Source organism: Pinus tabuliformis, chromosome 6 (assembly GCF_031772625.1).
Source record: "Pinus tabuliformis cultivar Carrire ecotype Pingquan chromosome 6, CPIR1, whole genome shotgun sequence".
In the NCBI taxonomy this organism is placed as follows: domain Eukaryota; kingdom Viridiplantae; phylum Streptophyta; class Pinopsida; order Pinales; family Pinaceae; genus Pinus; species Pinus tabuliformis.
In genome coordinates this window covers 169271867-169296048 of record NC_142292.1, presented here as the reverse complement: position 1 = coordinate 169296048, position 24182 = coordinate 169271867, and positions in this window count along the sequence as shown.

Below are 24182 nucleotides of genomic sequence, written 5' to 3'. Positions count from 1 at the left end.
CCATCTCATCAAGATCTTTTCAGAGATATAATTTTTATCTCGATGCCTAGATCAAAATGATGCCCATTTAAAGTCAAATCAATCAGACAATGCCATGTGTCACTTGCATGGCCAATGGCTAAACCCTATGTAGCTAGAGATCATGGTGTGACTATTAGAATTTAATAAACAACCTATATTCATTGCAGCCCCCCCTATCCTCCCAATAGTTAAAAAGGGGGGGCTGGGGTCCACCGAAACCTCTCGTAGGCTCTATTGGGACACATTATTGGCACCTTTTTACACCTATGTTTCTTACCTTTCCTTATCATTTTGACTCTCAAAGTCGCACCTTATCACTATGACATTCATCATGTTTCCTTTCCAAATGTCATCCTTATTATCTAGTTTTACTTGTAATTTGACCTAGAAGCTAACTGCTTTAGACAATTTTATTAATAAATTGACAAAGTGTTGTTACAGGGAGTGTGGCTTATTGAGGTGCTATTACATGATTACATCTCCCAATTTTTTCTCGCCAAAGAATGAAGTGAAGACTTTGTTGATGTTATTGATACATGTTGAACTCATTTTAGATGTTCTCCCATGTTTAGTAATGAAGATTGGTTTGGATAGACACTTGGTCAGAGCTAGCTCAACCATCGAAGGAGACATTCATTGGTAGTGCAACTGGCTTAGTTGAAACAATTTTTGTTTTTCAATTGAAAAACCATTGTAAAATTAGATAAGCTGTTACAACTTGGTTTCAACTAGGGTTATTTGTTAAAAGACAATTATTGTATATTCTTGATTTAGATCACATGAGAATCGAGAGATTCTCATGATGATCTTGTCTTTCAAAAATATGAATGTATTTTGGAATTATAAAAGAATGTACTCTCTACCCATGAGGCACGCATAGAAGAGATTAGAAGAGGGACTACCAACATTGTAATCAAATACTTTAACTTTTCATTAATGCAAATCTCTACCATTCGTGGCTTCATACCTTTCTTCTGAGTAGCTTGTGTGTTGTGTAATTTACCAACCCCTGCTAGGAAGGAAGGACCCTCCTTCTTAGTAGGGATCACTAGTTAGAGAGGTATTGTAGCAGTGTGTTTATTTCCTCAGTTATAATTCATGTGTGATTTATTGTTACTATTGTAATATTATTCACACATCAAATAGTTGTGGAACTCCAATCTTTGTTATTGTGTAACAACATAGGTCCTAAACTGGTCCCTTCATTAGTGTAATTTTTATTTGATTTTTGTTACAACTTCTTAGTTTGTTTATTGAATTGAATGGGTGTTTCAACAATTTCTTGAGTTTTTATGGTTTCAAGGAGTGTTGTTTCTTTGAGTCAAAGTGATTATGTGACAGAGTGATTTTTATTCTGCAATGCGTGTCCTTTTTTTTTTTTTTTAAATCTTTCTGAAAGTGTGAGTGAGATTTTGAGTGTAACAAGTAGTGTGTTTTGATTGTTGAGAGTGACATTACAATGATTGGTTTTGAGGGTTTATTAGCACTGGTTTCCATTTGTTCCCGCATATACTTTTATGATATCCTTGAAACAAAAATCCTACCCGGATTGACAATTAATGTGAGAGTTGGATCAACGATTTTGAATTAAAAGGGAAATTGATTCGCCCAACATTTTGGCATCATTGTTAGGGAGGCTATTAGAGGTGCATATGTGTGACTAGTTTAGATGCATTGATTGAAAGTGTGGTAGATGTTTTATTGACTCTTGAGATTTTTGGGCGGTAAGATGAGAGGTAAGAACCTGCACAATGCTTCAACATATCGAAGTGGCATCGACCTCACAAAGAGTCAAAGCACATAGGATTGCATTACATGAATAGTGAAGAAGAAAAATATGATGCCCCCAAAAAAACTAAACATGCAGGTAGGCGAGGATGAGGAAGAAAGAAGAAGAACTAGGATTTGGGAAGAGTAACATTTATACAAAAGATCATCTCAAAATATGAAGCAAAATCATTTACTCAGAGAGTAACACCTAAGAAGAAAGGATCAGGTAAAGCTGCTCGAAATAGGCCAACATCCCTCGAGTCTTATGTTCTGAGTGCACATGTTAAGGAAGAAAATTTTTATGGACATTCAATCTCAGAGACAAGCCCTAGAGTTTCTAGTCCATCTGTATTAGCAGGGAATGGATATCAATATTTGATAGAAGGACAAGGGGATACATATGAGTGAGACTTAGAATCAAATCCGAAAGAATGAAAACTTGATCAATACATTTTGGATTTAGGGAGTGTGGTGAAATAGCCTGTTGAGCATTCTGTTGCAGAGGATGTTGTGAAGTCTTTAGGACCACCTAAACAACCTAAAAAATCTGAGCAACCTGAACATATTGAACAACTTGAGTAATCCCCATCACTTAGGAGGGAGAAATATCCTCCATTGGGAGGGTCACCTGTAATCGCTGCACAAAACTCCCAAGATATTAGAAAAAACCAAAAGGAAGGTAGTTAGGTTACCACTTTCTAGTTCCCTATTGAAAACCTCCAAGGATAGGCCCCAGTGAAGAACATCCTTTTGTTTACTCTTCCTACTTTTCAAGGTATAATTACAGAGGATCAAGATACATTTCTTTTATAATTTTATGTCCTCTATAGGAGTTATGACTATACCACCAATGAAAACAATTTAAAATTGGTTTTAGCCACATTAAAATAGGTTTTACTCAGATGGTTTATGGGGCTTGATGGAGCATCTATTACCTCCTGAAATGGAATGAGGAAGATATTTTTAGAAAAATATCAGAATTATTTTCATTTTAGAGATTAGAAGGATGAGATATTCAAAATTACTCAAACATGATATGGAAACTTGGAAGAGTATGTTGAGTTCCTTCAATATAATTTGCAGAGATCTCAACATAGTAATATGGACAAGGAAATAGTTAAAACAATTTTGATCAAAGGAATGTGGGATGTCTGCCTTGATATATGCTAAATCATTTAGGGAAGGGAGATATCTCCAAGGAGCCTTATGATGAAATTATTCAACTCTGTCAAAAGAGGTCCATATGATTAATAAGAGGTAGGCCTATGACACATGATGCTTCTACTAGGATTCTAAAGTCTGCCAATATTGGGGCAACACGAGCAGTAATTGGAAATTTGTTGGAAAATTTTAAAACTGATATTATGAGCTTGTTTTCCTCTCATCTTGATTTATTACAAGAAAATAAGAAGCAACTTGAAGTAGAACAAGATTTAGCTATATTATTCTCTTCGTGTAGGAATAAACATCCCTTGAGAGAATGCCCACTTAATAAATGGAATATATGTGAGAAGGATCACTCTACAGAACATTGTCCCTCATTACCTGTACTAAAAGAAATCTATAAGGAAGCATGGGAGGATACTCAAGAAACATATTTAGTTGGTGCTAAAAGGCCTTAGCAATCTAGGCCATCAAGTATGTTACAACAACCCTTCTCTTATTTTAATTCTTGGTCTAGTATGTATGGTCTACAACAAATCTCCTAGCAACTGTAATACCTCGTAGCTCCATGGTAGCCTCCTAATCCACCTTTGGTTCAATACCCCGCGCCTTGGCCTCAATGGCCTTCTCCTTCATGGCCCCAACCATGGTGAGGGACTTCCCTTCCTAGACAATTGCCTATTCAGATCCCAATGCAACAACAACAGCTACATCCTCCCTCCAATGTGCCTTTGAGTGGACCTTCATTACACCCCCAACTACCTGTGCAACCTAACCCTAATCCCAATAATAAGGTAGTAAAAAAAGTTGAAATGTCAATTCTCCCTACTTATTATATCTCACATATGGAATGTAATGAAATTCAATTATGATAAGGAAGAATGATAAACCCCACTGCTTCTCCTATTATCATATAAAGTGAGGAAGAAAATTTATTGGGAGAAGAAAACTTAGTTCAAGGATCTCTAGAGAAGTAGCAGACTGTAACAGTTGATGTTACCATTAATACTGAAATAATTGACAATACCTACAAAGTTGTAACAACTGGTGATATTGATAACACCACTATAATAGCAAACAATGCCCCTAATGTCACTATAACAACTGATGCTACCCTAGCTATGAAACCCATAACAACTGTTAGGAATGAGACTTATTTACATCCCCCTATCCTGAAAGATTAACTGAAGTCAAGAATACTCCTAAAACTGAGTCTAATTTCTTAAAGGAGTTAAAAAAATTATATGTTTAGATTCCTTTACTTCAAGAAATCTAAGATGTTCCTATTTATGCTAAAAAATTTAAGGAATTGTGTGTCAAAAATACAAGTAGGAAACCTCAGGACCCCCTACTATGCATGTAATTGGAAATTTATCAGGGTTGATATTAGAGGATAACTCACTCGCTAAATATGAAGATCCCAAGAACCCAACAATAATAGTTCATATTGGAGGAACAACTCTTCCAAACATCTTGATTTATTTAGGAGCAACAATTAACATAATAACCAAGAAAAGAATTGAACTACTTGGGCTTACCAACTTGAGACCAAATCCCATTGTTTAGAATTAGCAGATAGGTCTAGGATCAAACCTAAAGGAATATTGGAGGATTTTATTATTTCAGTAGACTCTTGGTAGTACCCAGTAGATTTTATAGTGTTACAACCTAAGACATGCCTAGTGGGACATCCTATGATCCTAGGCAAGCCATGGCTAGCCATTGTAGATGCCTTTATTGGACGCATATTTGGGTGCATGACCATCTTTTGTGGTAAAACTACCAAGGGCCTTGTGGTTTATAGTCCAACAAAACCAAGTTTGGAATGTGAGAACCCTTTATGGTTTGAGTTCGAATTAGAAGAAGTTGATACACGTCCACTACTCATTATAGGAAAATCCTTGCATTTTAAAAATGAGACTGAGGGCAATCCTTTTAAAAACTTTATTAATGACCCTTATGTTGTTACACTGACAACATCTCGATTGTTGAGTTTTGTGATAACAAATCCAATAAGGAAGAGACACTTGATGATCCTATTACAGAGGAAATACCTATGACCCCTAGCCTTAAGGGTGTTCTAGTGGAGATAGAGCCTGGGAACACCTTAAATATTAACCTTAATTTATCTCCTAAACAGAAATAATGATTAGTGCAATTATTGAGAAAGAATAAGTAAGCTTTTTCATGGGATTATAAGGACATGAAAGGTATCCATCCTACTTTGTGTACACATCCTACTTTATTTACTTAAAGGATTCGATCTCGGTCTATCTGACAACCTCAACACATAATGAATCTAACATTGACAAAAGTTTTCAAGGAGGAACTTCAAAATATCTTAGATTTAAAATTCATTTATCTGATTTCTAATAGTCAATGGGTATCCCCACTTGTTATTGTCCCTAAGAAAAATGGAAAGTGGAGAGTCTAGGTAGACTATAGGAGCTGAACAAAGCCACTCAAAAGGACCATTTCCCATTACCCTTTATTGATCAGTTCCTAGATACTCTGTCAGGTAAAGAAAATTTCTCTTTTCTGGATGGATTTAGTGGCTATAATTAGATTCATATTTCTTGTAATGATCAGGATAAAAATACCTTCACTTGCCCCTAGGGTACATTTTCCTATAGGATCCTACCTTTTGGGCTTTGTAATGCATTTGCAACCTTTCAAAGGACAAATTTGGGAATTTTCGCTGATATGGTCAATTAATCTATGGAAATCTTTATGGATGATTTTACACCTTATCGAGATGTGTTTGATGGAGCCTTGCACAACCTTGAGAAATTACGTAAGTGTTGTACACAAGGCCACCTTTGCCTCAGTACGAATAAGTTTCATATGATGATGACTAAAGGTATTGTTAGGTCACCATCTCTCTACTGCAAGAATATTGGTCAATCCCGCAAAAGTCAAGGTGTTGGGAACAAGTCCCCTGGGGTCAATTTTGGGGTTAAAAGCCCAAGTTTTTGGGCTAAAGGAACAAGTTTTGTATAAAGAATGTAAAGTCTCCACAGGAACGCAAAGATGTAAACAGTCAAAAAGGGTTTATGCCCTTGGTCCGCAGGTCATGGGAATGTATAAAAATGGAGTCTTAGAAGAGTCTAAGGCAAGTTTTTAGTTAGTTCTAAGTAAGTTTGTGGGTCTGTGAGAGCTAAGAGCGAAAAGTCTTAGCATAGGTAGAGGCTCTGAAGTTGAGTGCATAGAGGCCTAAGGTAGAAGTCCGCAACTGAGTGCGCGGACCACTGCAGCTGTGTGCGCAGAAAAGTTAGAGTCTGTACTAGAGATATGAACCATCAATAAAGAGAATTATTCTGAAGATATCTGTGTATGAGTTATTTTACTTCTGTTATGAATGTTTGTGATTATGTTATATACCGGGTTTATGATTTAATGCTACAATGATGCACGAATCTATGTATTTTACTTTGTCATATGAACGCAAGTAAGAATATCTGTTTACGCGAAGATAAACATAATTCATGTTGAAGTTAACCAATAATTAAGCTAATCGGGGTAGACACAGAAGTAAGGATAATTACAGAGACGTGTAAGCTTCTGAATTGACTATTTAGGGCCTACGAAGGACGATCAGAGACTTTCACAGAGGATTCAAGGACGAATAAGAGAAGTACATTGATAAGCCCTAAAGGGCTTATAGGTCAGCGCGAAGGAAGGATTAGGGTATAAAACGACATCACGACCATCTCAGGTGCAGAAACTTGGTTCCTACATCCCCCCATACTGATTTGGATGAGACTTCAGTCTATGCTCCACGGATTGATACCGAAAGGGCCAGTTGTGTAGGGATTTGCTTGGCTAACTAATGTTGAACCTGGGTCAGGGCCCATCAAGCCAACAAATGGTTCCGTTGCTGGGACTAGGATCTGCATAACGAGATGTGTGATGTCGCATCATTGGAATCCAACTAAGAAAGAGATCGAAGACTGGTTGGATAGAAAGATCCACGAATTCGTGGCACAAGAAAACAAGAATCTGTGATTGATGAAAGAATAGTGGTTGGAAAGATACCTATACACAAAAATACACGATATATTCTTCTGTTCCTTCCCAGTTGAGTTATATGAGTGGATTGCAAAATTGACAGATGACCAAGGGAGGTGGAGGCTTGATGGTCCAATAGTCTGGACCCCGGAGTTAGTGCGGAGATTAGAAACCTTTGAAGATAAGATTGTATGCACTGTCGATCATTGGCTCAATCGTATCATAGGTGGGTTCGTGATAGAGTTCGCGGTTGATACCTCAATCAGTTACAACGAAGCAGAGTGCCGCTTCTTCAAGGGGCCGTGAGGTAAGTATTTAAAATCGTTAAATACTTGGATTAAGATGCTCTTGTGTGAAAAGCGGGTTATGCAGCTACCTTGATGTTTGGGGCTACGCAAAGTGGAAGGACATTCAGGAACAAGGGAAGAACAGGCCCTAAATATAGCCCGCTAATTGAATCTCCTCTGAGTGACAACGAGGAAGCAGCACAGGCATCTCCGCAGAGCGTTGTTCAGTTGATAAAGCAAGGGTTCCTGCGAATACCCCATCCACCCACACCACCTCCATCTTCACCTCTGCCGCATACACCTTCACCTACACCACCGCCACCTCCGCCGCATACACCTTCGCCTACATCATCGCCACCTTCGCTGCATACACCTTCGCCTACACCACTTCCACCTCCGCCACCATTCAATATGGCGAACTTTGTAAAGCTACCTATTTTCAAGGGCGTGGGAAATGAAGATCTGGACTAGTTTTGGTTCATCGCGAAGGCTGTATGGGAAGTTCAAGGTATCACAGATGATCAAATGAAGAAAGCAACATTGGTTAGTGCTTTGCAGGACTGCGCACTAATGTGGTACATTAAGTACTGCACTGATAATCCGATGTCCGCGTTGGCAGATATCTAGACTGTGTTGAATAAGGAATTCAGTAGACCTAAGTCTGAGGCGCAATCAATTGTGGGATTCAAAGAGATCATGATGAAGCCTAGTGAGATACCCCGGGATTTGGATCAAAGATTGAAGTGTACGATTCGCGAGGCTAACATGAATCTGAATGATGGGCATCACCACGAATGATTTGTGGCTTCACTCCTGCCTCATCTAAGGGTTGCGCTATCACAACAGAAGATTGGGACCCAGGCAGAAGCTCTGGAAATCGCGATGAGATTGCACGAGACACCAATGCAAGATGCTAATATGGGGGTTCAACAGATTCATGTGCAATTGCAGAACCTTTGCCTAGAAATGCAGAGTCTGAAGAAAGATAGAACAGCTCAGCCCGAGGCGTGCAAAGAAGTTTGGTGCCTGAAGTGAAAAATTCGGGGGCATGAAAAAGATCACTGCCCAGTTTTCACAAATTATATTGCAGCGGGGGGGCCCATGCCTTTGAGGGTGGAAGTTCCAGCAGGGCCAAGTATAAGGCCCATGCTATGGTGTGCTATCTGTCAGGTAGCTGGAAAACATGTGACAAACAATTTCTATTTGCTGCAGAAATTCGTACAGACACCGCAACAGCTCTTCTACAACTTCTATCAATCAGTGGATCATGATGAGCGCAATTGCCGTAGTTACGAATTAATGATGGATAAAACACCTGCATACAGGGTGCAGGCAGAAACACAGTCTCCGGACTAGGGTGCTAGAGGAGTGGGAGGTGAGTATCAGGGGTGCGGACGAGGCCGAGGTGGAGGAGGACCTGTAGAGGTCAAGGGCATGTTATTTGTTACAATTGTGGGGGACCAGTACACTACGCGCGAGACTTCCTGAATCCGACACGTCTGTCATATCGCTATTGTACTTAGTTTGACCATGCAACGGAGGATTGCCCTATATTGTTGGCTAAGATATGCGAAAAGGAGGCGCAGCCTCAGTAGCCGACTCAGAACCTGCAGATGATGAGGGCTGAGCCTCGCGAGGAAGATCCTAAGGTAACTATTGTGCTGCGGAGTGGAGTGACGAATGGTGAAGATAAGGGAAAGCAGCCTAAAGAAGGTGAGTGGGTCCGCAAAGCACCAGAAAAGGAGACTAGATTTGATCTAGAATGCGCAAAAGAAACGTTTATGGAAGTGAAGAAAAGCTTCGCTGAGGCCTTTACCTCAGGGAGTTAGGAGAAGTGGGATGAAGAAATGGACCCATCCATGATTACCACATTCTTGAAAACCTGCATGAAATTACTACGCGATAGTAAGGCTGTGAAGGGACTGTAGGAGCTAATCAATCAATGCACTAGGAAGGAAAACACTACTAACAGACTGCGCGTAGTTCGAAATATTGGTAGGCATAAGACAAGAATGGGGTGTGAGATGAGGCTTACAGCACAAATATGAGAATACGAGATGGATCAAGTCATTTTAGATTTGGGGTCGAACGCAAATGTTTTGCTGAAACAGACATGGGAGAATGGGGAGACCTGCGCTACAGTGGTCTCTGATTCAGTTAAGGATGGTGAATCAACGGAAAATCATCCCAATGGTGAGGTTGCAGGGGGTAACGGTTGATATTGAAGGCACAAGCACATTAGCTGATTCTAAAGTAATAGAGATTGTGGATGACAACAATCCCTCCCCCGCCCTCCTTAGGATCAATTGGGTCACCGATATGAATGGGGTAATCAATTTGAAAAAACGAAAGATGATATTTGAGAAGAAATCACTCCACATAGTAGTGCCCCTGGACCCTACAGAAGGACCATGCTATATTGAACCGGTCCGTGATTATGAAAGTGACAACAATTTGGACGAGATTTACAAGATAACGGCGCGAGATTAGGATTGGGTGAATCCGATAGTAGATGGACGTATTGCATGGGACCATGAAAGTTCCTACACATCAGATTAAGATGAAGAATTGGAGTGCTGGCAGAATCGAGTGCATGAAGTATCTACGTTGTACTGTAATATGATGACCAAGTCATTGCACTATGTATCATTAGAGGTAAGCAATTTTCCTTAATGGTTTAACTGATGTTGATCACCTTTTGGATGCATTTGAGAGAGAAGTGCTAGAGAAACATCGCTTCCAGGCCCTAGACTAAGTGCTACATGCTACACCTGTGAGATGGTGTGGCACACATAAGGGCAGTTTTGATGATTGGCGTGTATACAGAAAAATGATGAGAGTGCGGTTTGGTCACCCACGAGTTCAGCTAATAGAAAAGTATGATGGGAGGTGATTCGCGTGACCATTTGGCCAAATGGACTGAAGTGTATGGAGCAAATCCTCAACCAGAGTGGGTTCATCTGTTTTGTCATACCCTAGATGTTATACAGATGAATTGGTACTTGGATACAGAACTCCGCCATGGCATTGAAGAATGGGATGTTTTGCGCCAAGGATTTTTGATGACGTTCAACTTTGAGGATGGGTTTGAATGTATCGACAAAGCGTTGCAGGAGGTTAAGGTAGCAATCTTCAGGGTACCATAGGATCCTCTAGATTTGATTCAACCTAATTGGACTACCCAGCTGGGCCACGCGCTGGAGTGTTACAATGTCACAATGGAAGAAGCAGATGAAGACCCGAGGAAGATTAATATCCCAGATACTGAAGGTCACCACGAAGTTGAAGGACTACAATTAAAGAACCCAAACATAATTGAGCCACTCAAAACTAGATAGGTGAACATTGGAACAGAGGCAGAGCCAAAGTTTGCAAATATTGGGGACTACTAGGACGATGCGACAATAGATAAGGTCACCAAACTACTCTGCAAATATCAGAATCTGTTCCCTAGAAGTTTTTAGATCTGAAAGGGATGATAGGGGACTTGGGTGTCATGAAGGTCACTCTAAAACCTGACACGAAGCTAGTTAAGGAAAGAACTTACCACCTCAATCTGAAGTATAAAGAAAGGGTCTATTTGGAGTTGGATAAAATGCTTGTAGCAAGTATCATTGAACCAATCGAGGATTCTGATTGGGTAAACCCAATGGTAGTTTAGGACAATAAATAAAAGGATGAGATATGGATATGCGTAGATCTCAGGAAGTTGAATGATGCCTGTGTGCATGGTCCCTTCCCAACTCTGTTCACCGATGAGGTGCTGGATAATGTTGGTGGCCAAGAAGCATATTCATTTACTGATGGGTTCTCAACATACTATCAGATCAAGATCGGGCCGGAGGATAGAAGTAAGATGACCTTCACGATTAAATGGGGATGCTTCCAGTATACTGTGATGCATTTTGGGCTGAAGAACGCGCCAATGATCTTCTCGCATGTAGTCATCGCAACGTTCAAGGATTTCATTCACAAATTTCTGAAGGTATACTTTGACGATTAGACAGTGTTTGGAATGGTAAAGCGCCATGTAACAATTCCACGCTTGATGCTAGATACTTGCCAGAGGTACCAGATCACACTCAATCTGAAGAAATGTTTGTTTTGCATCCATTTTGGGATCTTGCTAGGTCACGTGGTATGCAGACAAGGCTTGATGGTAGACCCTGCGAAGATCGCGGTTATAATAAATTTGGAGGCACCAAGAAGTGTGAAACAGCTGCACGCAATGTTGGGGCATACATGGTACTATAGAAAGTTCATCAAAATCTATGCCAAGATAACTGCGCCGATGGAAAAACTATTAAAAAAGGATGTTACATTCTGTTGGAATGAGGAATGTCAAAAGAGCTTGGATGTGCTCAAAGAGAAAATGGTCATCGTGTTGATCCTAGTCTTCCCAGATTGGAAGAAGGAATTTCATGTGCACGTGGATGCATCATGTATTGCGCTGGGAGTAGTACTGATACATGTAGGTGAGGGAGAATTGGATCATCCCATAGCGTTCGCAAGTAGGAAGCTATATAAAGCTGAGAAGAATTATTCAATGATAGAGCACGAAGGTCTAGCTATGGTATACACGCTCCAGAAGTTTAGGCACTACTTGCTAGGTGGACACTTTAAGATGTATACAAACCATTCTACATAGAAGTACTTGGTGAACAAGCCTGTGTTGGGGGGGGGATATGAAAATGGTTTTTGTTGTTTCAAGAATATGGTTTCAAAGTTATTGTGAAACCCAGACGATTGAATGTTGGACTGGATCATCTGTTGCCCATTGAAACAAGAGAGGATCCTACTAATTTGGAGGAGGTACTACCTGACGTGCATCTTTTTGCAGTGCACATCATGGACAATCACTTTGAAGATATTATACACTTCCTGATGACGGGAACAATTCCAGAAGGATATACTAGCCAACAAAAGAAGGAATTGGTGGTGCGCATGATAGACTTTTTTGTAATTGCAAGACACTTGTATAAAATGGGATCAAATGAAATACTGCAATGTTATGTGCTAGAATTTGAATGAAACAACATCCTCGTTGAGGCTCATGGAGGAGCCACGAGAGGTAATTATGCGGGCAAAGCAACAACGCAGAAGATTCTATGCACTGGGTTGTGGTGGCCGACACTGCATAAGGATTCAAAGGCATATTGTAGGGCATGTGATGCATGTCAAAGGACTGGCAGACCCTCGCGAAGGGATGAGCTATAGCTAAATCTGTAGATATCGTTACAACCCTTTGAGAAATGGGCGATTGACTTTGTGGGACCAATTCAGCCTCCAGGAAAGAAGATGGGTGTGCGGTACATCATCACCGCGACTGAGTATTTAACTAGATGGGCGGAGGTGCAGCCTATGAAGGACTGTACAAGTACGACAACAACAAAATTCATCTTTGAGTACGTGCTGACAAGGTTTGGTTGTCCAAAAATTTTAATGAGCGATTGTGGTACGCATTTTCTTAATGAGACGATCAGCATGATGACGGAGGAATTTCAGGTTTACCATCAGAAGAGCACGCCATATCACCCACAGGCTAATGGAACGGTAGAAGCATTTAATAAGATACTGGAAAATGCACTGATGAAGGTTTGCAATACACAAAGAAATGACTGGGATGTGTACGTACTTATGGTGCTATGGGCTTACATAACAACTTGTAAGAAGCTGACTGGACAAACACCTTTCAGGCTGGTTTATGGTGTTGAAGTTGTGATGCTAATGGAATACATTGTACCTAGTCTGTGCATAGCGGCGTTCACAGGAATGGCAGATCACGGAGCCATGGAAGAAAGGCTTGCATAACTGGTAGAACTGGAAGAAGATAGGTTTCTGGCTGGATTCCATCAGCAAGTTCAAAAGGAACACAAAAAGGCATGGCACGATCGACACATCAAACTGCGCACCTTCAAGGTAAATGATTTAGTGTTATTATATGACAACAAGTTTGATAAATTTCCAGGAAAATTTCGGATGCATTGGCTGGGGCCCTATGTCATCAAGGAGATTACCGATGGTGGAGCAGTTCAGTTGGTAAAGTTGAATGGAGAGCCATTCCTAGGAAGGGTGAATGGTAGCTGATTGAAGCCATACACCGGGGATCCGGCCAGATGACTATATGGTGGAAGCATAGTCTTAACGCTCCAGGCAACTGAAAGGAGGCACGAGACTATAAACTACACTACCCGGGTTGTAGAGTTGCGTGATTGGGGTACTGCATGGAAGGGAGGATTGTCACAGTGTTAGCAGAAGCATGAGGGGAGCTGCGCTATTGAAGGAGAGACCGCGCAAGGCAGCCAGAAAGTGACCATTATGGTCACTGTTCATGACTTGACAGTGGGAAAATGGCTAAATGGAGTGGGGGGGTGGAAATTAAGTCGGAATTTAAGAGCAAGATCTTTGAAAATCTGCCACCACTCTAGCATTTATGAACCGATTTTGGGGGGAACGGTCAGATTCAAATTCAAAATTGCCTATAAATTACAGATGGCCGACCAATGAAAAACACTTGGCATTTTGAGAATTGAGGTGTTCAGCTATTAGGCACGCATGAACATTGATTATTTCGAGGCTTTGGTAGTGAGTTTAGTGTTTGAGAAATTGCCGAAGGAAACTCAGGAGCTGTTAACTGGCATTATGTTGGCACCTGTGGAGACTGCAAGTGTTGGCAAAGCAATGGCAGCTGAGGGAGCTGCCATGGAGGTAGCGAGTGTAGAGGTACATGCAGAAGTACCCAAATCGCCAAGGTCGCCCAGGTCGAGGCCTACGTTGCCCAAAGAAGGTCCCAAGATGAAGAAGGATAAGCAGAAAGAACATAGCTGGTACGTGAGTTGCCAAGGAAACACCGAAGAAAGAAAAGGCTACTGCACAAGGGAAGGCCAAGTCAGTAGAAATGGAACCTAATGAGGACATAGAGGACGTCGGTGTGAGAATAGAAGACATTGACATGGGGATAGAAGACGTTGATGTTGAGGAGGTAGACCCTATCTCCAAGCTACCACCATATATCCCTCTACGCCGAGGCAAGACGAAGGTACCAAAAGACATCAACGAGAACAAAATCACATTGTTCACCCCGTTGTTGCCAAAAAAAATCACATTTGAAGGATCATGCTTGGCGCATATGCCCCTTTTGAAACTGGAGGACTGGGATTTAGTAGATACAAAGAACTTTCCCCACTTGGTGATTGATACATTTATGCACTACGTCTTCTATAAAGACTTTGGAATGACCGCGCTGGAACCAAGAAAGTGGATAAAAGGGGTGGAGAAGGCAGGATTTTTGAACCTGCTATGGGTGCCACATTACAACCGCGCACCCATAACTTTGATAGTGATCAAGTAGCTGTTATGCTTGGTGCACGATGGGTGCCTATGGTTAGGAGATCCAATACCAATCACTAACATGCTGATTCATAGGATCACCTTGCTCTCGCATGCAGGTTTGAACCCGACCATGGCATTTGGTGGAAAGTCAGGTGACCGCGACTTCACCGAATGAATGAAGGACAAGTTCAAGCTTACCAAGAAGCCACGTGACTACTCCATCTCCAGCATAACTGATCCCAGGGTTAAAGTAGCCACTCAGATTTTGGCAGGGAAGATTATGAGGAAGTGTCACGCAGATGTAGTGCCGACACCGGTGGTTTCTTTAGCAGCCTAGTGCGCAGAGGGCATACAATTTAATTGAGCGCACTACCTCTGTAGCGAGTTCCTCGAGAACTATAGAGAAGTGCAAGATCAAAGAAATACTTTCCACTATGCATGGTTGTATCTGTCGATTATACTGGTTGTGTGGGACTTATCGGAGGACAGTCAATTTCCTTTGATTGCACCAGAGATGCCAGAAGTAGTGAAGTTTGCTTTGCTTTGGGCCACGAAGGACCCCCAAAGGATCAAGGACAACAAGATATTCAAATTCTCATGGAATCAATCATCTGTGCCACCATCAACCGCAAGTCGTGGCTCTCAACGATTATCTTTGAGCGGTTGTCTGAGTATGTGGAGTTCAAGGAAAACTTCCACTATGTGTCCATTAGAGTGCAGAAGGACCCCGCACAGAAATGGTATGATCTCCCATACTTGGCAATGGATGATGCAATCACCGTGGTTGTGGAGAGTTGGCCCGCAAAGTGGCACAAGGCCTCAGACTTATCAGTTGGGACTAGTAATTCTGCTGCAAAGTAGAAGAAGGAAGAGGCCAGGTTAAATATGGAGCAGTTGGCCGAAAAACGAAGGAAGGAAGCTAAGGATAAAGCCACAATAGAGCGCGCAGCCAAAACACAAGCAAAATAGGAGGAGGAAGAGGATGACCGTGACTCTGATAGGAGTCAGAAGTCACCTTCTCCATAGACAAACGAGGAGGAGTAGTGCTCAGAGCAGGGAGGAGTGGACCTAGAGACTACTCCATTTCGGGTTAAGCGGACACGGGAGCAAGAGAAAGTAGGGCCGTGAAAGAAGTCGAAGGCTAGCAAATCATCCCTAGACCTAATCACCTTGATAGAGGGTGATTTGAACGATATTGGTGATAAAGTGAGGAATGCGACTGCAGAACTACTGCAGCGGTTCGAGCAGCAACAGAAACAGGCCTTGGTCGCCATTCAAATGGGCCTACGCGAGATGCAGATCCAGGCGACTCAGTTACAGACTACTGTAGGTCGGGGAAACACGGCGTTGAGCAGTTTGGCACTGGGAACCTCAGACGCAGCAGAGATGGTCCATATAATGGATCCCCGGGCTGTTGCACTGCCGGATGGAGCGTTGACCGTAGAAGGAGAGGCTGGCATGGCCATTGTTAGTGCCATCAAACATGTCGGGTTAAACTTGGCCACGCTTCCAAGTGAAGCCCTTCACACCCTGCTAGATGGTGTGATTGCAGAAATACGAGCTCGGGAACAATGCACCTTGAACATTATCAACGAGCAGAAGGTGAACAATGCATAGATGTTCATCAAAAAATCATCCGTGATTGATACTCTTAAGAAGATCACAAAAAAGAATGAGCGCACAAAAACTGTGGTGGTTGAGGCATGCCAGATTGTTCCAGAGATGAACATCCTCGAAGATGCGCCAGTCGATGCAAGGATCCAGAAGCTCACTACAGGTGTGCACGAGGCACGAACAGAGTTGGCTAAGGTTCAGTTTGAACTGAACCTTAATATCACAGAACTTGAGTTGAGGGCCCAACCCTCAACTCTGCTAGAAGTTAGAAAGCAGTGCATGAACACTGTAAAAGATGTTGTTGCAATTATTGACATCACAGTGAAGGATTGCATTACACTCTTTGAGCAGGCGCTCGAAGTAATGACCAATATGCAAATACTAGAAGTTGAAGCATGAGAGCTGCAATAGAAGTACGATGAGGTCAAAGCGATGACACACATTGTCTCCATCACACAAAGGTTGGAAAAGCTGCAAGAAGTGAAGGCATTAAAGAAACAGGTGGATGCAGCTCAGCACAAGGAGGCAGTACTGAAGGCCAGTTTGGGGCCTTGGCTAGAGGAAGCCTGTGTACTCATTGCCTCCATTGAAGGGAAATTGGCCAGTATGCAGGTGACACAACAGAAAATACAGGTAGACAGCACAAAACCAATGACAGAGCAGCTGGTCGAGCAGGTTAAGCAGGTGGCGATGTAGTGTACCACCGAGGTTGCAGTCGTACAGGTGGAGCTGGGAGGTCTTCGCGACAATATCTCCGCGCCGACCGAGTTACTGGGGCGAGTCACTAGATTTGTGTTGGGGGTCTGTTGGGAACGGGTCCCCTGGGGTCAATTTTGGGTTAAAAGCCCAAGTTTTGGGGCTAAAGGCCCAAGTTTTGTATAAAGAATGTAAATTCTCTGCATTTTGTGGTTGCGGAGCGCGAAGATGTAAACAGTCAGAAAGGGTTTCTGCCCTTAGTTTAGATAGTTTTTGTTGACTTGATGAGAACCGCCCTTGGTCTGCGGGCCATGGGAATGTATAAAAAGGGAGTCTTAGAAGAGTCTAAGTAAATTTTTTAGTAGAGTTCTAGTAAGCTTTCGGGTCTGTGAGAACTAAGAGTGAAGAGTCTTAGCGTAGGTAGAGGCCTTGCAGCTAAGTGTGTAGAGGCCTAGGGTAGAAGTCCACAACTGAGTGTGTAGACCCCTGTAGTTGTGTGTGCAGGGAAGTTAGAGTATGTATTGGAGATATGAACCATAAATAAAAATAATTATTCTAGAGATATCTATGATGAGTTATTTTACTTTTGTTATGAATGTCTGCGATTATGTTATATACCGGGTTTATGATTTAATGCTACATTGATGAATGAATCTATGTATTTTACTTTGTCATATGAACACAACTAAGAATATCTGTTTACGCGAAGATAATAATAATGCATGTTGAAGTTAACCAATACTTAAGCTAATCAGGGTAGACACAAAAGTAAGGATAATTACATAGACATGTAAGCTTCTGAATTGACTATTTAGGGCATGTGAAGGACTATTAGAGACTTTCATGGATGATTCAAGGATGAATAAGAGAAGTACATTGATAAGCCCTAAAGGGCTTATAGGTCTACGCGAAGGAATGGTTAGGGTATAAAATGAAATCACGACCATCTCAGGGTGCAGAAACGTGGTTCCTGCATCCCCCCATATTGCTTCGGGTGAGACTTCAGTCCGCGCTCCATGGATTGATGCTGAAAGGGCCAGTAGTGTAGGTATTTTCTTGGCTAACTAACACTGAACCTGGGTCAGGGCCCATCAAGCCAACACGAGCTAATTTTGAAAATTCCCACCAATAAGACATAGAAGGAGGTATGTAGATTTTTGGGACACATAGGTTATTAGAGAAAATGTATAGCAATTTTTTCCAATATTGAATTCCCATTGTTTTCTCTGTTAACAAAGGATAAAGACTTTGTATTGATTGACAAGTGTAACAATGCTTTTGCAAAACTGAAAAGGTGTGTAAAAACATATCCCATTTTATGAGGACCCAACTAGAGTCTATCATTTCACAACTCTATTGATGCTTATGACATAGCCATTGGAACTATGTTTGGACAACAAGAGTGAAATAAACCATATGCCATTTACTACATTAGCAAGAACTTGACCCTTGTAGAGGTAAATTACATGGTGTCAGAAAAAGAGTTTCTTGTTGTTATTCATGCTATTAATAAATTTAGGCATTACATTACTGGTTACCAATCTTTTGTGCATACTGACCACTCTGTTATCTAATTTTTAATGAATAATCCAGTCACTAATGTCAGGGTTATTAGGTGGTTGTTGTTACTCCAAGAATTTGATATCACTATTATAAATAAACTTGAGAAGATAATGTTGTTGCAGATTTTCTTTCTAGATTAACTAATGTTATTGATGATATGCCTATTGAAGACTCTTTCCCGGATGAGTACCTTTTTGCAGTATCCACTTATTCACTGGTGTGTGAACATTTTTAATGAACTTTCAATAGGAAATCTTCTCCATTACCTTTCTCCCAAGGAAAAGAGATATTGTTTTCATAAAAGTGCCTAATATTTTTGGTTGGGTGGCTACCTCTTCACACTAGTTTTGATCAGCAAATTAGAATGTGTGTAAGGGAGGACATGATTTATGATATCCTCAAGGCTTGTCATGATGGGCCTTAAGGAGGGAATTTTGTAGATAGGAGAAAAGGTTAGAAGGTGTTGCAAATGGGTTATCTTTTGTCTACTGTGTTATGAGTTGCAAGGAAATATGTGCAAGGGTGTGATAATTGTCAGAGGATGGGTTAGGCTACTCAATTTATGAAATGTCGTTATAACCTCAATTGGTGATGGAACCATTCAAGAGATGGGATTTATATTTTGTGGGACCAATTAATCCCCCATCTCAGTAGAATACCTATATTTTGATGTGCATAAACACCAAGTGGGTGGATGCTAGAGCACTTACTAAGGAAAATGAATGTGTTGTTACAAAATTTTTATTTGAATAAATTTTTGCTTCGTATGAAGTGCCAAAGGAAAGAGTTACATATGGAGGAGTATATCATACTTCCCCGCTTATACATGACCTTGTCAAAAAGTACAAAATTAATCACCAAGTCGCTTCACCTTACCACCCACAAGAAAGTGGGAAAGTGGAAAGTACCAATAAGGTGCTTGAATCTATTCTCACAAAGACTATGGAAGACCATTGAAGTGACTAGGATGAGAGACTTCCAGAAGTATTATGGGCTTACATAACTACTAGGAGGAATACTGCAAGATTCTCTCTTTATGAGTCAGTATTTGGTAAGAGTCCTATCTTTCATTCATATTCTATCTAATTTAGTCCTGATGATGGACCCCCTTTGGGGTTCGAAACGTCGACAGAATGAGCACCAAACTGTGGATAATCCGGATCATGCCACTGCAAAAAACTACCACAAAAGCTTAAAATCTAACAAGTCCTATCTTTCCCATTGAATTTGAAATTATATTTAGAACTACATTTGAGGTGGATTTACATTTATCTACAACTCAAAACATTGATTGGAATAACTGAATGAACTAGATGAGAAGTTCTTAGATACTATGCAATGAACATATATCATTGTTATAGACATATTTGGGCACTGTAACCCCAATCTTATATGTCGATAAACCAAGGGCTCTTTAACCCCTAAAAGTGTTGTTTCATACCCTAAAGGATCATGGTCATTTGATTACATCATTCCCCAGAAGTTCCACCTGAAAAACCACTCAGAACTGGCCAAAACTGGACCATACTGACTGCTCCACTGTTAGGGTGCGATGCATACTGACTCCTCCACTAGCCAGGTGCGATGCATACTAAAGAGGCCTTCTGTGCAGTGCGATGAACGAGAATGGACAAATGTCTGAGACAGTTTGCTAAGTGGATGCTCATGGAATCTTCTAGAAACTTATCCTATGACACTTGCCTCTCTGAATTCGCCCAGGGATGAGTAAGAGATCCAAGAAATCTCCAAGTGGAACCAAGAACTACAAGTGGAATGCCACTAATCAAAAACCTAGAGATGACTCACAACCTTGCAAACATCTATAAATGGATCCCTCATCTGAGAGATCTGGAGGCTGGAATTTTGTAATTTGTAAGGAAGAGCTGATAGTTTATCTTTGAGAAGAAGCATTGTATTGCTGGGTGATCTTGCTTTTCATGAGGTGAAGAGGGCTTTGATGCTGGGAGGATGATGCTAGATCACACAGTTGGGTTGTAATTCTCCCTTCTATTTTAATAAAGTTCTTTGAGTTTTCCTCCATACAATCATGTACTTGTGTATCTTGTTATTTGTAAATGCCATTATATGCTCAATGTATTTCTGATTCTGCATTGTTTATGATATAATAGATCGAGATGCTTTGATGGTGTTTTGTTGCTTTGTTTCTCCAGGTATTCTCTAAGCAGGACAAGTAGGAGAGAAGTTGCAAGCTCTATCAAGGGGGAGAGAAATCAAGCAAGGAATCAAGTGGAAGATCCAGGTTGGCCCCTTTGCTTCTCTCTTATCTATCATACGTAGAGGAAATCACAAATCACTTTGATTGCTTGTTTTTAGGATAGTTGCCAATTCTAGTGGGACTAGCATATTGAAAAGACACTATTTTTCCTAGAAAAAAAATGGTGACTTTGTTGGGGATTGAATAGTTTGTTTGTTTGTTATTGTTGTTTGCTTTATAAACTACAGACGGAGCCTAAAGTTAACCAGATAGCCTTCGAACTGCTCTTATTTTGCAAGTGCATAATAGATGAATGCTGCTTCAGTCAATCTCTGGTTTGGTTTATGAACTGAACTTCTGACTTTCAAGCATTCTAAACGCCCTTGTGGTAGCTCAGTAACCTCCTAAGATCATTCCTTTGTATTTTGATTTTTACTGTACATCATATCTCAGCTCAAATCACTGAACTCAGCTGCAAATTTGAGCAAAAATCCACCTCAGTTTTGCTCCCTGGCCCATCACATTGTCTATCACTGGAAGCCAGTATTCATCGCACCTCCTGAGTGTAGCAAGTAAGATGCAACCCTGTTTCTGTGAAGCAAAAGTGCGATGATTGAGTAATTCTATTTCTCTCCTTGAAATTTGGGTTTTTTGTCCTTGTTTTCAGCTCTGTTTAATTGTTTTGCTGCTTATGAACAGTATCTCATTATTGAAGCCTCCTTGCTTTACATAGATCAGCCTCCATTGATTAGGATTAGTAAATTTTTTTATGTATTTTTCCATCATTTACGGTCCTTCGTCTAAGAGTTGCGTCAATCGAACTATCGTTTTGGTGCAAAAATTGTTGTAGTTGTCGTTTTGTGTCAAAAAGGAGAATTGTCATAAAGTCTTCTTTCTCTAGATAGTCGATTGAAATTTTGTCATGTCTTTGATTTGAATTGTTAATACTTGAAGTGTCGAAAGCGTTTTTCTATTCGAAATCAAAAAGTGTCATTTATTCTTCCTTTCATTTTGAAAAGAAATTGTCAAAATGTCACTTTGAAGAAAGTATTTCAGATTTGTACTCAGTTTTCCCTTTTGGCATTCTTCAAAGTAAAGGGGACAAAAAACAAATACAAGCATTTGAATTTGCATTTAGACTGTGTGCGAAAAATGATTTAGGAAAAGTGCATTTAGTGTGTGCTCTTTGCTTTCTTTTTGAAAGAATCATAATCTTCTTTCCTTAGTAGCTAGGATTTTCATTGCTAAAAAGTAAACAATGATTGTTTATCATTTTAGATTGCATATTTAGGAATTTGACATCTACATCACGTGGTGAACCTTGAAAGGCAAAATTCTAAGCAAGATCAACTCTAAAATAAATTTCAATGAACTTAACAACACTTTGGAACCTAATGCAACACATCTAGAGGTTTAGGCTAGAGAGGTGTTCCGGCATCATAAAATCTAGTAATTATCATTTTCATCAAAGGTTGGGTGATTCCTCCTCTTTGATACGACAAGCACTAGCACAGACTTGTGCTCCCTGTACCATCAAGTATATATTGGGAAACCACAATAGGCTTATATCCTTTATCCATAGGAAGCCGTGTCTGCCGCCCTATCGATCACAATGCACTAAACACAACATTCAAGAAAATTGACTGCCGTACATAAGTCCTTGGTAATTTCTCTTTAATTTATCACCAAGGTGTATATTGCAATTTTGCAATTGGTTTGGTAATCCCTCTATCTAGATTTCCAGAGTAGTCACTTTCGTTTCTTTTTTACTCCTTAAAAGAAAAGGTCCATCTGAGCACTTGTCACTTTAGGCTCATTAAAAATCGAAGGGGATTAGTCATATTTAGCTTTTTCTCGACTCTTAAAAATTGAAAAAGAAAAGTTGTGTCAAAGCATCATTAAAATTTATTAATTCGGAATAACATCCCTGTTCCTTCGTTGGTCTTAGGTTGAGATAATGGAGTCCACCAATTAAGGAATCCCTCTTGAGGGGAATCCTAGTCCATTTTCTTCTTGGGGAAATATTGGTGCTCCGTATATGGCCACATTGTCCCTTCCAGGAATCACAATTGGTCTGCTGATATGGCTATTCTCAACCTCTGTCGTTCAAAACATTGTGATTCCTCAGCAATCGAATCAAAAACCATTTGATACTGAAGTTGACCCTTCACCTTCTACTTCGTTTGTTTCTCCCTCCCCTTCTTCCTCTTCACATGGTGAAAATAGCGATACTAGTAATCAAGTAGTTGAGAAGAAGAAGAAAGGGAAGGAGAAGAAGAAGAAGAAGTCAGCTAAGCAAGGGGGAAACCACGAATCATCTAGTGAAAATCCGCACACTAAATCTCCCAAATATCCTTGTGTAATTTGTAGAGGAAACCATTTTCACTGAGATTGTCCTTGCATTTTGCAGATCTTGAGAGAATGGTCTCCCCGTTCACATCGTTCGGTGTCATCAACCTCTGGTGATCATGTTGATAGCACACCATCAACTAGTGAAAATGAAGTTCTTGGACAGAAAGGAAAGGTCAAAATTCCATGTGGATTATGTGAAGGGGACCATCACCTTCCCCATTGTCCTTTTTTGGATGAGGCCAAAAGAGTCTTATGTAACTGTCTTGCTTCACCGCAGCGACTTCCATTTGGATACATGAAACTCACCTCAAGTCCTTTACTAGTTGAAAATCCAACTGAAATAACTCAATCATCGGTCGAAACACCTATCGTTGAGAGTGAACCTTCTGAGTCCATATCGGACCAAAGTCAGTAGGTCGAGATGGCAGTCGACCCAGTCTTGCCTTCAGAAGGTCCACCTTCAGATGATACAATTTCCAAAGAGAATGAGAATGATACCGTTCAAATTCTTTTTGTTACTTTAGAGTCTGGTGAACTTGGGGACAATCCACCCATTCCCTCACAACATGAGGAAAATCCCCCAGTTATCGTTACTCAAGGGGTTCCTGCAACCGTTTATTCGGTACCCCTTCCAAGCAGTCTAGTCGCTTTCTTCAATTGGAATCGACTAGCGAGATCCCGCCTTCCTTCTAATGTACCATTCCGAATCATAGTACAAGTTTACAAAATGATCGTGTCTGGCACTATCATAGATGAAGGGGCTTCAGTGAGTATCCTTTCCTCAACTGCTTGGAAAGCGCTTGGTTCACCATTTCTTATGCCTGTTACACAGAATTTGTCAGGCTTTAACAAAGGAACCAGTTGACCGTTAGGGATCCTTCCTAAGTTACCGATCACTTTGAGAAGGAAAACCATTCATCTGAACATGATGGTAGTCCAAGGACCGTTAGATTAAAATCTACTCCTTGGACGTGACTATGTTTATAGCATGGAAGCTATTGTTTCCACACTCTTTTGAGTGATGTGTTTCCCGCATGAAGGTAGAATTGTCACTGTTGACCAGCTTTCATTTCCTGGTTCAAACATAGCTTTAAGTCAAACAACATCCCTAAATGGTCATTTTGTGTCAAGAGTGTCTCTTCAACCTTCATTCCATCCAC